The sequence below is a fragment of the Panthera uncia genome, assembly GCF_023721935.1.
Source record: "Panthera uncia isolate 11264 chromosome C1 unlocalized genomic scaffold, Puncia_PCG_1.0 HiC_scaffold_4, whole genome shotgun sequence".
NCBI lineage: Eukaryota > Metazoa > Chordata > Mammalia > Carnivora > Felidae > Panthera > Panthera uncia.
This window is the reverse complement of record NW_026057585.1, coordinates 35,149,943-35,166,123: the sequence shown is the minus strand read 5'-3', so window position 1 is coordinate 35,166,123 and position 16,181 is coordinate 35,149,943. Positions and strand designations below refer to the sequence as shown.

The window sequence follows — 16,181 nt, the reverse complement described above, 5'->3', positions numbered from 1 at the left end:
GCTAGGGATATGTTTACGTCCTCTCTGACTCTCTCATTTCCATTTTCTGTGTTAAATTTCTTGCTAGACTACCAGTCTGCTGCTCACCCCTACCAAGGCCACAACTTGAGACTAGCAAAGCTGGACACTTGCCCTGTTCATTTCCTACAGTTTGCTTTTTTTATTGACAACATCACTTGTGTGGGATTTTTTGGCCTGCTCTGTATACCACGTCAGCCCCTCTGGCACCAAAGCTGCTAGTTGTCGAGGCCAGCCCACCTGATGGAAGTACTGCACTGACTGAGCTGTTGGGGGAACAGGAGCAGCACTGAGCAAGACCACCTTAGACTCCCACCGTTCTTATACAGAGTTCAGCAGTTTTTCGTGAATAAATGCTTCTCAATTTACTGTTTGTGATTGCTAGGTTCCCAGAGCCATGAAGTCATCGTTTTTGGCAATTTTGTCCAGCTTCTTAGTTGTTTCGTAGGAGATTTTCTGGCTTATTAATGGCCCCATCACCAGAAGTCCTAGCTCACCTGGGAGCTTTTCAAATGGCAAGTTCACTTGCTGAAGTTCCACTTAATGAGGTACCATTCTATAGATCCTTTGTACCATTTTGGTACAAAATTTAGGTCTCTGGGAATCAGAACAGTCTGTTCATCATGCCATCCAGTCTGCCCACCTTGCTATACAATCTGTCGTCTTAATCCTTTTTGATGTAAGGAATCTCACACTTCAACAATGATCACCAGTAACTTTTTGTATGTTATTCCCTTTTGAAAACCACGTTACTGGCATCTGACGCTGTTTGTAATGCCGAATCGAATAGAAGTTTGTAAATGCATTATTTTATGATTCTGCTTTATAAATGAAATCTATAGTGTTGTGTTTTGTCTCTTCCGTAATACAGAATGTTTAAATGGTTAACATTTGTGCTGCAGTATAGCTTTCTGGCTCATGAAAAATGAAAGCTATCAGCGATCTGGGCAATAAGATTCATCGCCAATAGTCACTAGCAACAGCACACAGCATTTTAATATCAGTGAGGTCCACAGCTAGCAGTAAGAGCTGGTGTAATTGAAAGACGCTTAGGTGCAATCATTCTGCTGTTTGTTCCTTGCCAGGTTCAACATGGGATTGTGTGAGTATTTGAAGAAAACAGCAATTTTTTTTAGATCTTTGAAAGATGTAAAAAGGGTAGATAACTGCTTAAATTTAAGAAACATGGTAATTTTTAAATCATGTGGCTCTAAAATAAAAAGATATTTTATTTGTCTTGCTTGATTAAAGCTTTAGAAAAGCTACTCCTTGGTTACAAGTGAACCGATAATTCTGGTCTAATGTTGCCGTGGTAACAACTCATGCTGATATAATTGAGAACATCTTATACATCCTGGTTTGAACATTTTCTCCCTGCCATTTTGAGTTGTTCTAGTGGTATATGAAGGAGGCTAGAATAACCAGCTTGAAAGAAATTAAATCTAGTTATACACATCTTTGGCATTAATCTGATGTTTACTAGTGATATCTCATGCTGGGCAGTTATGCTTTGCTTCTAGGGGCTTTTCTTTTTTAAACAAAAGAAAGCTATTTTCATTTTCTGTGTGCTGCATGTTCCAGTGTATGTGTTTACACCATCGGTTCTTCCACCTCTAGAGATTAGCATAACTCCCTTTGCTGTTGGATTGTTGTTTTGAGCAATATGTTTTGGAAAGGTTGGTTTTCATCATGAGTGGTAAGTATGCTCTCGGAGCCACTGCAGCTATATTTTTTTAGAAATATTTAACTATACGAGGGAAAAATATTTTCTAAAGGGGCAATTGTAAAGCCAGAGCTACAGTGAATTACATTTTCTATTGATGCTTTTGCATTTTGGCATTATAGTAATTTGTTTTTAAAATCCATTGAGAACTGTGAACAAGTAAAACCACTATTAATAGTCGATACCAATAATCATTTTCTAATTTTCTTTATGGTTTGATTTATTGTATTCATTAAATACTGTTGTTACTAATTGTGTTATAAATTAGTGAGTAAAAGACCCACCGTGATAAGGGAGGAATTTCTTTTTATTATCTGATCCTGAAGATAATTGAACTTTCCATTTATTGGCTTTGTCATTCTAATGTTAAGTCTTGTTAGCTTCTTTTTTATTACATTAAAAAAAACCCTAGTCTTGAATAAGATGCTGCCAGAATTTTGTTGGTTTACTGGTTGCTTTTAACTACAGTTCTTTGAGAAATAGAGATTTAATGATGAAATAAATATGTGCATTTTGGTTTTAGAGGCTTTATTAAAATTTTTCAGAGATACTTTTTTTGGGGGAAATAATTTGTTAGAATAAGTACTTTCATGATCATTAGTTTCCTTTTATGTTTTTATAATGTGACTTATTTTTTTGAAACATTTCCAAAAATGCTTTTTGAGAAAATATCTTACAGTATATACTGCAGTTTATCATAGGGTGAGAGCTGTTCACTTTAAGCCAAACCTGCAGCTAAAAATAGATATCCTGTTGTTAGAGTGAGAAATATTTGCTTACAGCATAATTCATTAGCATCTTTTTGCTTAACTAAAGAGGATATTTATAAGTTAACCCTTGAATTGAAGACATTTTTAGGAAAACTGTTATATTATTTTTCTTATAACGTAACAGTCTATAATTTACACTTAAAAGATTTGGAATTGGAATCCAGAACCTGAGAGTTGGATTTTTGCTATATAAGGATAGAATTCAAAACAGATGTACCTTTTCTTCCATAAATGAAGATCACCTCATTACTGCCAGTAAATATTCTTTTCTCCTGTTTCCATATAACATAAGCCTCTTCCACACTGTTAAGTATTTGTTTGTGAAATGATGTTAGACATTAACGGACGTTTTTATATGCAAGACATTAAGAATTGTTATTGTTATTTTCCTGTTATTTTCCTGTTAGTAGACAGATCCTTCTGAATTAGTGTTTTAAATTTGGGCTAATATTTACAAAATTAACATGTTAACATTTCTTAGGATTTCTATGGGTATCAAAATTGAATATGCCTGGTTTTCATACTTTAAATATTAGATTTCTTTGACTCTGGCCAATGTGTGTTTTCTCTTTGAAAGTTCGGTATAAAACAGAATTTTTAGGTAGCCACTGTGGTGTTCTAGAGGTTTTACAGTTGGATGTATTGGTTGTAGCTGAAGAAGATTGTTGCTGCTTCTCTATTGCTTTATTTCTCTTTGAAGAATCTATGGATTATTCAGGTAGTATTTGATACACTTGGCCATATTGGCTTGTCTAACACAGGAATCATAGTAATCACAATTAGACATTCTGACTTTTCAGTATTATCCAATTTCAACTAATTTTACTCCTGTCATAAGTGGTTACAAGCCTTAGCCATCAAAAGGTGGAAAATTACAAATGAAGTGTGATTTTATTTGTAAAAATAAGCAAATGTTAGACTTTTTCATCTGAGTTTATAGCCATACATGTGGTATTTATGTGCACGTGGTATTTTTCTAGTTAAAAAGCTACTCTTTTTCTCCTTCCTGCCTATTAAGTGTTAGGTTTCTCAGAGAATCTATCTTTGGACCTCTCTTAATGCTATATTCTCTCTGAATGATCTCATCCATGCCCACATCTTCAGATGTTACCTGAACATTCAGTTCAAAAGTGAATTTTCTTTCTATCCCAAATCTATTCCTTTTTCATTGATCCTGATTTCTGTTAATAATCCCAGACCCACACAGGAATTTAAAACAGAAACCTTGTAGTCATTCCTAACTTGTTTTTAACCTACCCCAGGCATGCACTCAGCCATTAACTTGTATTGATTCTACATCAGAAATGTCTCGGAAATCACTCAATTTTCTCTAGTCTCACTAACACTGGGAATGCCTAAGATTAGGTATTCTGTATATTCTCAGCCCTATTGCAGTAACTGCTTCACTCGTTTCTCAGCTTCCAGTTTTATATCCCTCCAGACCACTTAATGTGCTGCCATTTTTTAAATGCCAGTATGCCCATTTCATAACCCAACATGAAAACTTTCAGTTATTCCTTATTGTATCTAATATCAAGGTTAAACTCCTTAAAGTAAGGCATGTAAGATCAGTTACCTACCATTCTGGCTTTATCTGCATCTCTTTCATAAAGTTCTGATCTAGCTATACTACATATTATTCCTTGCTACCTTTTCATATGTATGTATTTTATCATAAAAATTATGAAAACCAGCTATGCTTTTCAAATGCCTTCATCATTGACTCTGTAGAGTTAGGTGATTCCCCTATACTCCCAAAACAATTTTTGTATTATACTGAAGTTATATCCTGGCATGTCAGTTTCCAGTCTCCAAACTTTGAACTCCTTCAGTAGAGGGTAGTGGTGCTGAGTTCATCTATGTGTTTCCCATAGTTTACCCCTATGCACCAAACATAGTAATGAATTCATAGATTCTTGTAGAATAAACGAATGACTAAAAACTACCCATATTTGAGTACTTTTCTTACGTTATCAATGAAAAATACCAGTCATGTATTTTAATTTTTGGTTCATATGCTTATCAGAATATAACTAGCACCCTTATTCCAAAATTCCAGATGAGAACTCTTATTGGCCTAGCTCCAGTGGAGAGCAAATCTCTGAAGAAGCTTACCCTACTATGAATGACAGGAAAGTTACAGAATTGATCACAAACATTTACTTAACTCCCCTTTCTAGGTCTATATTTTCTAGATTAAAAATATAAGGACACAAAACTGGAAAATCAGTGTATCAGTTTTGATTTTAAGAAAGTGTACTTGCCCAGAAATGTGCACTATCAGATTAAAAGATCAGACACCAAAGTCTAAGCGACAGTTTTACTTTGAGGAGCTTGCCTTCATGGAAAATAAGTAGATAGTAGTTTCACTCTCACTAACTTGGAGGGATGGATGAAGCTTACAAGAAAGAGACTTGTGGAGATGAGTAGAAGATCCAACACTTGTGATTACTTTCGTTTTAAAACTGTCTGGACATCCAAGAATTTGTTAGACTATTCCAAGTTGAAAACGTGGCTATTCTACTTCCAGATATAACAGGGCTCTTCCCTGACTTGGTAGGTATCACCACCGGCCAGATACCCTGTAGTCCTAGCTCCACTCCCATTTCTGAAAGTCCCTGTATTATTTAACTGATATTATGAATATGTACCAATTAAAATATCTGAGAAGTTGATTCTAACACTCTCAAAATAGGAGGTGAGAAAAACTACCTTATTTGGGTGTATTTGTAAAGTTTTTAAAAAAAAAAATTTTTTTTAACGTTTATTTATTTTTGAGACAGAGAGAGACAGAGCATGAACAGGGGAGGGGCTGAGAGAGAGGGAGACACAGAATCTGAAACAGGCTCCAGGCTCTGAGCTGTCAGCCCAGAGCCCAACGTGGGGCTTGAACTCACGGACCGTGAGATCATGACCTGAGCCGAAGTCGGAAGCTTAACCGACCGAGCCACCCAGGTGCCCCAAAGTTTTAAAAGGTTTCTCATTGTTTAAAAATGGATAAACAAGAAAAGCAACAATATGGAGCCTATGAAAGATTATGCATCACTTAAGGATAAATCACAGACTTCAGGAGGAAAAGAGTGAACTTATATTTTGAAAATATTTGTGGGAAGGGTTTAAAAATAAGAAACTATAGGTAGTCTGTGTTCAATTCTTAAAAATTCCAAGTGAACATGAATCTGTGTTTACTTGAATGATAAAAGAAAGAGAGAGAGACTAGGATGAAAAGAACTGGCTGAGAGGCAGGAACAGAAAAGGAATACTAATGATATGATAAGGGATGGTTATAAGAAGATGAACCTGGTATTTGCAGAACATAAAGCTGCCTTAGAAGCATTAAAAAGCAAAATAATCACTGCAGGAAAGTAAATTAATGATATGAAGAACTAGCTTGATAAATCCTACTAGAATGTCAGGGGAACGGACAAGATAAAAGTTATGAAGTAAAAAGTATGTCAGATAAAAGTAGGAAACTCTACATTGAACGAATAGCGTTCCTTCAGAACAGATGATGACTAATAAAACAGGAGCAATAATAAAAAATATGATTCAGGAAAACTCCTTAGTTGGAAAAAAACTCTGAATCTATAGACTCAAAGAGCTCATTATATTTTGACAAAGATTAACACAAACACCAACACCTAAATATATCCCTTTTTTTAAAAAAGCTTATTTCTTTATTTTAAGAGAGAGAGAGCACAAGAGGGAGAGGGGGGCGCAGAGAAAGAGAGGAAACAGAGAATCCCAAGCAGGCTCCACGCTGCCAGCACAGAGCCCAATGTGAAGCTTGAATTCACAAACCGTGAGATCATAACCTGAGCTGAAACCAAGAGTCTGACGCTCAACCGACTGAGCCACCCAGGTGCCCCAATACCTGAATACATCCTGATAGGAGTTTTGAATTTCTAAGGTAAAAAGCTCTACAAACATCTAGCTATCTTTGCATCTTACAACTTAACACAAAACTTGTCTTATAAAGAAAAAAAATCCAAACAGATCAGATCATTTGAAAAGCTTTCTAGAGCAAAGATTAATGAAGACACAAGAGTATCTAGAAATGCTGAATAAAATGTATCAAGCATCCCTTGAAATGAATATCTGAATTTATAAGAATATAATAGAAACCCTCAGTGTACAGAAAGTGAAATGGTAAATGAAAATCTTAGGTGTAAGGGGAAGCATACTTTGACTACCCTGAGGAGATTTTCATTCCTTGGCTAGCCAAAGGGCTTTCATTTTAAATGGCCTCACCGAGACAGAAGACAATTTATTAGATCCATGCATCTTAGGATTTCTTAGACCCCTATGTAAAGCCAGGATCCTCAAAGGATTGTAACCTCAGTGAAAGCATAGTTGAGAAAATAAAACCTCTCCACTGACACAGGGCAAAAATAAGGAAGCTTGTATTTCTTGGCCTAGATTCCTGGGGACCTGGGAAGAATGTGTGTATGTGTGTGGGATGCCTCTCCTGAGAGTTTGTAATCAACTGCTTCTCCAGTAAATTTCACATTTTAATCTGTATTAATTATGTGGTTTAAGAATCACCAATAAAATAAAATAAAATTATTGTGACAGTCCCAGGCTAGTAACATCCACGGGATGCCAGGCAGAAGCTAATACAAAACATATTCCCAAGTCAAACCCTGCAGGTTTATCATAGATAAAGCCCAACTGAACTTTAAATTCACAATCCAGGGATGCCTGGGTGGCTCAGTCGGTTAAGTGTCCGACTTCGGCTTAGGTCATGATCTCAAGGCTCATGAGTTCAAGCCCCTCATCGGGCTCTGTGCTGACAGCTCAGAGCCTGGAGCCTGCTTTGGATTCTGTCTCCGTCTCTTTCTGTCCCTCTCCAGCTCATGCTCTCTCTCTCTCTTTCTTTCAAAAATAAATGAACGTTAAAAAAATTAAACATAAATTCACAATCCAAAATCAAAATAGATACACACACATCTACTATAAACAATATTCAGCAAATACAACAGGATTAGACCTTTCCAAGAATGTCAAGAGGTAGAATTGTCACAGACTACGATTTAAAATTAATAATCACACAAAAACATATATAAGAGAAAAAAGACCAGGCATCTCTAACAGAACCTCAAAACATATAAAACAAAATTGACCATTTAGAAGGAGAAATTGTAAATATGTAAGATTTATGGATATTTATAAAGAGTGTTATGCTAGTATAACTCATATAATCACCTAGTAACGGGGGAATACACAGAAATGTATAGAACACTCAACTAAACATATTCAAGATATTTTAAAGAATTGACATATAGGCCATAGTCTCTGCCCACAAAGCAATTAAGTTTAATCAGTAAAAAAGACTAATTGAACAGATTAACAAACACACAAATATTATATTTAGGGATTACAAAAAGTCAAATAACTCACAGGTCAAGAATAAACTCATGAAGTTAAAATTCAGCTATCAATGAGAATTTGTGGGGTACAGCTAAAGTGGATTTAGAGACAAATTTTTAAATGCTTATGTTAGGAAAGGAGAAGGACATTAATGATGTAAGTACTCAAGTAAATAAGTAGAGAGAGCAAGGCAAGGTTAATCAAAGGAAGAAAAAGACTAAGGAAGACATGAGCAAAAACCAGTAGAATAGAAAATAAAAATCCATCAGAACCGAAGGTTAGTTCGTGGAAAAGACTTTTGAAAGAACTGATGAGAACTGTACCTATTTAAGATTTAATCATAATTAAAATCTTTTTTCAAAACTTAACAAAATTAGGACTGGGCAGTTTTCCAGTCAAGTTCTAGGAAATATTCAAAGAATGAAAATTTCAGTCTGGTACAAAATCTTTCAAAGAACTGAAAAAGAGGAGATACTCTTAAATTTATTTATTGAGTCAAGTAGAGCTTTACAAGTAAAGTATGGGAAAAGAAAATTAATTAGAAACATTGTCTCTGAGGTTAGGAACAGGAAACGGATGCTCATTGTCTGTTTCTGTACAATATTGAACTCTTAGTCATAACCTGCACAGTAAGTAAGGCAATAAAAAAATGGATGGAACAAAATTGTCATTATTCACAGATGATAGGTCTGCTTAGAGAATTCAAGAGAATCTACCAATGTTATTTTAGAATTAATAAGAGAGTTTGCCAGATACAGTAAGATCAATATATAAACATCAGTTATACATCAGTAATAAACAAATGGTAATTTTTAATACTTTTTGCTTTAATAAATTTTGCTTTTACAATAGCAACCCAAACTCTAAAGAACCTAGGACTAAATCTAATAAAACATAATAAGACTTTTAAGGAAAAAAATTATAAAATTTTACTGAGAGACATTTACCTAATCTTTAACAAGAAGATATGAATTTAGGGGCCCCTGGGTGGCTCAGTCGGTTAAACATCCGACGCTTGATTTCAGCTCAGGTCATGATCTCATGGTTCATGAGTTCAAGCTCCACATTGGGCTCTGTGCTGACATCGCAGAGCCTGCTTGGGATCCTCTCACTCTCTTTCTCTCTCTCTCTCTCTCTCTCTCTCTCTTTCTCTCTCTCTCTCTTTCTCTCTCTCTGTCTTCCTCTCTCTATGCCCCTCCCCTGCTGGTTCTCTCTCTCTCTCTCTCTGTCTCAAAAATAAATAAACATAAAAAGATATGATTTCATATCCATTATATTAGTGACACATTTTGTTGAGGGTATGGGTCATCAAAGATATGGTGGCAAAATAAACTTGCACAACATATATTGAGCCACTTACTGTATTACTGTGTGGTAAAGTTGAAAATGTACACACCCTATCAACTAGGGATCCACTCCCAGCTCTATACTGTCTGATAGCAAGACAGAATATTTTAATTCAGAACTGAATGGAAAATCCTTAGCATATGACTGTGATAGATATAATATTACTCTAAGAAAAAGTCTCTGAACAATTAAGGAAGTAAAGCACATTTCTTGAAAGAGCATTTTAAAGATTACTTGGGTTGTTTATGGCTAGAAATTTAGCTTAAGTTTTTATTACCTCATCCTGTCAGCATCCAGCTTCTCTAATCAAACATGACTTGGATGGCCAAGAAAATCCACAGCATCCCTAAATAGAGAGCAAGTTGGGAGAGAAAGCATGTACATAACATGAGCTGTGAATTAGTACACTATGTGGATTCATGGTATATCCATCTCTCTATGTACATATTAGTTAAATAAATTAATGTTTCTGTAATTTGATTATTTACATACATGTCTCACAAAAAATTATTTTGTAACAGGTTAGTGAAAGTTAGTCAATTATACTGTTCACTTGTAACCAAGACTTGACAAAGAATTAACCAATAAAAAAAGTATAAGAAAAAGAAAGAGGAATAAAATAGATAATGCAATAGGAAATATAGTTTTTATCGCCTGTTAAATTTCCAAACACCCATTCATCTGTGATTTTGTGCAAGACCAAATGATATCTTAGAAAACAAAAGTAGGCCTAGTCCCATCCACTGAAATGTACAAATGCATTGCAGTAAAGTTATTTTTTACACTCACTATAAATTCTAAGATTATAGTGAACTTGCTCTGAGTGAACTTGCTTGAATATGGCGAAGCAAATAAAGCATCCCTTGAGCAAAGTGAACACACTGCTCTACACATTAAAGGGATAGAATATGATATTTTTTAACAGATTTCTAGAATAGGGTTTGGCTGGTAAAAAAAAACATAAACAAACATATATATATATATATATATATATATATATATATATATATCCAAAGAATGTGTTGTAAGCCTTAGATAAAAACACTTTTGAATATGGATGCCCAAGTGTTTTTCATTCTATTTCTATGTGTAAATATACTAATGAGCATATGGGTAGATACTTCTTGTGGGTATGTTATTTGATGTGTTATTTAATCTGTTTAACTTATTTATTCCTTTTGACCAAGCACGCAAATCATCAGAAGCATCTGGTAGGAAACCATTTTTTACAGAATAATTCTGTTGCTTTGTTGCTATAAATTGCATTTTTATTAGGTATTTTGTGGCAACTAGAATGTTTTATATTTAGTTTACTGAATATATTTGTAGTGCAGTGTATGTGTGTGGGGTTATTCTTAAAAAGAACCATTGTAGAGCTCTAAACAGGGGTGTGTTTGAAATAGGGGCGCCAGAACACAGACACTTAACTAGATTTACACTTTCCAGAGGTTTTGGAAGGGATTGTACTGTTCTGTTATTTGCTGATAGAACTTGGTGTTTTCATAGGTAATTAACCTCCGTTTCCATCATGTTCTGTGCTTTCTGATATATACCAAATAACTCTTAGACTAATGCTTTGATTAAGGTAAAGGAGGAAGATGAAAATAACTTAATTGCAGAGATCAGGAGGCCCATGAATTATAATCTAAAAAGTAAAAAGTTTTAAACTATTATTTCAAAAAAGGTATTAAGAAACTTACCACTCTTTATAGTACCTGATACGTTCTCCTTCCCTCGTAGGAGATTTTAGAGGAATAGCCCCCTCCCTTATTCCCTACATAGATAGCCATCAAAGTTTAAGCCTCAGGCCTCAAATCCCCACCATCACTGCTCTTTACTCCATCTGGCTCCCCTCTTCCTTAGCAAATGATCTTGCTTCTTGTTTTCCAGAACAAATAGGGTCTAGCAATTGTGACTAACTCTGTTTACCCCCTTTCCTTCAGACACATTGAAAAGCATCACCCTGGCAAACAGTTACCCTCATGTTTGGGCACCTGCTTACCTACACACTTCACCCCTCACTGCTACAGGGCACTTATACCCTATGCTGCAGCTGTGCAAGTCAGTTGCCAATGCTGGGATAAACCATGATACTTCCTCCATACCTTATTATTATTTTAACATTTATTTATTATTGAGAGACAGAGAGAGACAGAGCATGAATATGGGAGGGGCAGAGAGAGGAAGAGACACAGAATCTGAAGCAGGCCCCAGGCTCTGAGCTGCCAGCACAGAGCCCCACGTGCGGCTCAGACTCACAAACTGAGACATCATGACCCAAGCCAAAGTCGGACGCCCAACCAACTGAGCACCCTTACTTCCTCCATACCTTTTTACACAAGATCATCCCAGCCTAGAATCCCTTCTTCCTCAACTTTATCTGGTAGAGGAACTCTGTCCTTAAGACTTAACATAATGCTGTGTCCTCTATGCCTTATTTTTACCTACCAATTTCCTCTTTTGAGCTCTTATAGTACCTTATGATTCCCTTAGTTGTAGTTTTTGTCATATTGCATTCTAATGTTTCATCTCTCTCCCCGTTAGCTTTTCACCTCTTTAACAATGTAAATATATGTGTTCTTTGTAGTGTTCCCAAAGTCTCGCTCAATTTCTGGCACCACAAAACAGTGCTCAATAAATGTTGTTAAAAAGATTGTTAAAACTGGCACCAAGGAAGTAAATGCCTGAAAGACACTAATGTCTTTCAAAAGGGAGTTAACAAAGTTTTGAAATTAATGTTGTTTTTCCTACAGTAGAGTTTCAAATACATAACACAAGTCCAGTAATGGTATTGCAATAGTTACAGGCTGTGTATTTCAATACATACACCACTTCACATTGTTAGCACTATTGCTCTGAGAGTTAAAAGTTTTTGTTAGTTGTTTTAAGAATTAGAATCGTATTGATTTTGACACTAAACAAGTACTGATTTTATTTCTTTAGCATTTAATTGTAAGATGTCCTATTTGAATATGTGCTGTCAAAATATTGAGTTTCTGTATTAATGTTCTATTTCTATACATAATATTCTGAGACAATGTATATAGGTGACTTCGTGCTAATATGTTGTTTTCATGAGCATTATTTAATCATTGTTTAATTAATTTTTTTTTTTTGAATACAAGCTTGCTCCTCTTCAGAAGTATCTGGTAGGCAACTACTTTTTAATAAAACAAATGTTACCCTTCCAACTTTTTCTTTGGTTGTTTGCAAGTTGTTATGCTCCTCATAAGTTATATTTGTATAAAGTATACAGAGTTAGTACAATATTTTAGTTGATGGACGAAATGGTTTAGCTTTATATTGAGTTTGGTATATAGAAATGATTTATATTGCACTTTTTATGTGATATTTTAGAAACAACAAATATAGCACTGGAAAGTAGTGGGAGTTGTGCAGGGTAGCAGAAGAAAGATTAATACACACCACTTAAATTAGATAACCCAGATTAATGAATGGTTTTTTTAAATAAAATATACTGTTGTAAATTTTGAACAAAATAGCTACTATTTGAATATTTACCCCAGAGAGTTCATATTGTTTTGTTCTATTTTCTGTTTGTTTCTCTTTTCTTTTTTCTGACATACATTAAATAAAAGTTTAATAAAGCTGTGTTTTTATTGTAAAAGACGTGTTAGAGAGGGAGGTGACACTTCTCTCATTACGATAAACTAGAGAAATAAACATCTGGAGTAATTGTAATCTATAATAGTAATAGATTTCTAAACTCTTCTTGCAAAACAAGAATGATAACCTCTTTTAAGCATTGGAAAATGGCATACTATAACTAACAACATGCTCTTGTTATATAATAAGCAGTAATGTAGTATAGTTAACACAGAAACCAAAAGTGCCTAATAAATACATTTTCTAAATCTAATTAAGGAAACATTCTTATTCATTGTAAAATTATCTGCATATTATGGAATAAAGATAAGCCATACTTGACTTTTTAATGAATTTTCCTAATGTTTAAAATGAACTTTGTAATCTAATTTTTAAATTATGTCCTGTGTATAAATATATTCAAAAACATTTGAGGGTGATAAGAATTACATTTTTTGTACACTTGTGGAAACACGTAAAAATTGTCACTTTGTTTCTTCTTTCTTTATCTCATGAGTGTGGGTAAACATTCCTATTTGTAGGAATAGATTCCTGTGGTATGCTCATTTCTGCAGAATACAATGCAATCTCTAAATGATACAAATTGAAAAGAATATAAATTTATTTGGAAAATATATATATAATTGAAATATATACTCCTAGGAAGAAACTGATTTAATTTTTGGTGTGCCCTTTTCATTTTTTGTAGTACTTTATTGACTGTTACAGAACACAATATACTTGCAGAAAAATTCTTCATTGAGATCTTTTCCTAAGGAGAGTTATTAATCACTGTAAGGTGCTTAGCTACCCATAATCATGGAGCTAAGAAATACTAGGACCAATATTACAATTCAGATGTGCCAAGCTCCAAAACTTAGGGCTGTTTCAGGCTATCACAATGGTTTAAACTGTTAAATGTAGATATCGTATACATATTAGAGCACAATAAGAAAACCAAAATATTTAGAACTTCCAGTTCTAAAGTCTGGAAGTCTGGATTGAATGTGCTGCAGTGTTTGAATGTGGCTGTCTCTCCCACCACTTATTTTGTTAATTAGCTGCCAACACCTTATGTCAGTGGGTATAAATTTTTTAAACAACCAGAGAAAAACATTTAGAAAGTGAAATTCACCACTGTCTAAAAATAATAAAAACCAAAGCAAATACATGTGGTTCTAGATTGCCTATTGTTTTTAGAGTTATTCATAACCCAGCATATTGTGAAATATTTTATTTCTGGTGTTTGTATTTATAAGATGTATATTTTGGTTAACTTATATTTTTACAGAGTTAACTATGTTCATCTTTGCATCTGAGTAGTGCACATATAAACTAGAGATTTTCTGTGTGTATATATACTTACGTGATTAAAAAATGTTTCGAAAAGAGTTTGCTTCATGGAAGTATTTAATGACATTATAATTAATGCTTATCCTTACTCTAAAAGGGAATCTCCTTATTTGTTGAAATAATTCACAAAATTTAATAACTTTGATTCATACCTATTCTGATAATTTTCATGTAAGACCTTTTTGAGAACTGTTACTTCCTTTCTGTAACGTTACTTATCAGTGAACTTGGAACATTGATGAGTACAGAGAACATTTCAAAGAATTTCCTGAATATCCTATTAGCAAATGAAATTAAGTAGTGCCTGAAATTTTTTGTCTAGCTCATTCACCAAGTAGGGAAAAGGAAGTTTTCTTGCAGTACATGCACCATCTTTGGCCAATAACGCCAGTCCTTCCATTGACCAGTTACTTTTTTCTTAACTCCAGATCCACTTAGCAGGAAGTGACAGGAGAAGCTGAAATAGGATGTTGAGAATTTTTTTTTTCTTTCCCTGATTCTCTTGCTTGTCTCCAAATTATCTATACTCATGCAGGCATCTGGAGAGTTTATACTGCAACTTGATGTGCAAGTTCTAAAAATAGAAGATAACCAAAAACATTTTTCAAAGGAAATCAGATGTATATTTTGGGAATCACAAATTGTTGTTTCTTAAAAGCCACAGTTGCATTTATCAGGAAATTATGTTTTTAATTTATCATAGCTGTCATCTCTAAAGCAATGCCATTGCAAATATGTCTGCTCCATGCAAAAGAATACATAAATTAAATAAACACAATCTTACTTATAAAACCACTCTTCTTCAGTTGTAACTAGTACATTAACTTTTAGAAGTAGGATGGCCTGAACCATCCTAAACTCAAAATGTAAGACTTATCCACCCCCAAATCCACCCCCGGGAAGAATGAGATCATATCTGCATAATGAGGTACAATTATTTGATTCATTGTTTTGGTGGAGGAGATTTTCATACAATGGGGGAGAGTCTAATTTTAAAAATTATTTTTCTCAAATTTTCTAAAATAGGTATTTTGAGAGTATTTTACAGCAAAATACAGTGACAGTTTATATAAAGTAGTAAAATAATGTCTTCAGAAATGAACACTTTAGTGTCACTTAAAAACTAACGTCTGCTCTTGGTGCTTGTCATCACCATTTTGAAATCTCAAAACCCTTAGAATGCCAACAGCCTTTTTGGTTAGTAACAGTGTTTTGGCAAAGTTCTTTTACAAAAGTGAAGGAGGAAATAATAACATATATCTTAAAATGCCTCACTTTAATACCAGTACATCATTAGAGACCTCATTAAAGAATTTATGAGCCTCTCACTTCCAATGTTTGGTCTTTTCTTCTTCTTATCATCATCATCATCACTCTTAGTATTTCTGAAATAAATGCCAGGGTGCCACTCTAAGTTCATTTTGCCTAGCCTTTTACTATTTCAACACCATTTAAATTCTATTGTCTTCTTCATTTTTAGATTTAGATATCCGAGGAATACTCAGAACTTCCAAACAAAAAGAAATACTAAAATAAATACCTCTTGAATCACCAGGTTTTGCTCTCAGACCTAACTGTAAGAACAAGAATACATTTTGTTAATGCCATCTTATCTCTGGAATCCTTTTCCTATTTGTTTTTAAATGCCTGAAGTCATTTTGTAAACAGAAGTCATTATAAAAACTTCGTGGAAAGAAAATGAAAAAGAGGAAAACTTTTAAATGATTCGTCATTTAACAAATCTAAAACTTGAAACCACAGCTTGATAATGTGGCTGTTATTGATCACTAGATAAACATCTGGTTTTGAACGCTTTAGTGTACATTTTAGATTAGGCATTCAGGCATGTAGTTTTGTTCTAAATATAGAATGAGATTTTTTTAAGCTGTTTGAGTGTTTTGTTTTTGATGTTTTGTTCTGTTTTTGTCTTTGGTGGCCATCCTTTATATGTAGCCTATGTTCTTCCCTTTTCTCTCTGCCTTCAGCAGAGAAAA

At 34.2% G+C, this 16,181-nt stretch overlaps 1 protein-coding gene across 3 annotated transcripts in view; it reads left to right on the top strand.

The window, feature by feature from the left end:
- PRKACB (protein kinase cAMP-activated catalytic subunit beta) overlaps positions 1-16,181 on the top strand; it is a 126,923-nt gene that overhangs the window by 71,894 nt on the left and 38,848 nt on the right. The gene's annotated exons all lie outside the window — the stretch shown is intronic.